The 368-nt window shown below is 68.5% G+C and overlaps 1 protein-coding gene across 4 annotated transcripts in view; it reads right to left on the reverse strand.

Moving 5' to 3' along the window:
- APBA3 (amyloid beta precursor protein binding family A member 3) overlaps positions 1 to 368 on the reverse strand; it is a 13,881-nt gene extending 13,513 nt beyond the window's left edge. For 3 of the 4 annotated variants that reach the window (XM_025206620.1, XM_025206618.1, XM_025206619.1), the window contains exon 1: positions 241 to 368. The gene's annotated coding sequence lies outside the window, so the exon portion shown is untranslated. The remainder of the gene's footprint in view (positions 1 to 240) is intronic. The other variant, XM_006025751.3, reaches the window with a different exon arrangement.

Consider the following 368-nt stretch of genomic DNA (forward strand, 5'->3'; position numbering starts at 1 on the left):
AGGGCTCCTACACAGACCGGCAGCCGGGCGGGATGACACCCAGCCACCTTACAAAGCCCGTTTCTCCCCCTAGGTTTTAACGCTGCACCTTGACACGCACAGCGCGGGCCGCAAAGATGTTACAACCCCGGGTGCAGCCCTTCACCCCCTCTGTAGAGGTCCTCCCTCCACCTCTGGGCCTACCTAGGCCTCTCTGCCCTCCCTCCAGCCCCGGGACCGCCTCGCCAGGCTGGCAAGTACCTGGCCAGAAGGGAGGCTCTGGCCAGGGGGACTGGGGGCTGCTTTCCTCCCCTGGGCAGAGCCCCTGCCCCCCTCGGGGCGCTCGCTCTGCTCCCACCCTGTCCGGTCCGAGCTGCCCCGAGCGGCCA

The sequence above is a fragment of the Alligator sinensis genome, unplaced genomic scaffold, assembly GCF_000455745.1.
Source record: "Alligator sinensis unplaced genomic scaffold, ASM45574v1 scaffold103_2, whole genome shotgun sequence".
Classification (NCBI taxonomy): Eukaryota; Metazoa; Chordata; order Crocodylia; family Alligatoridae; genus Alligator; species Alligator sinensis.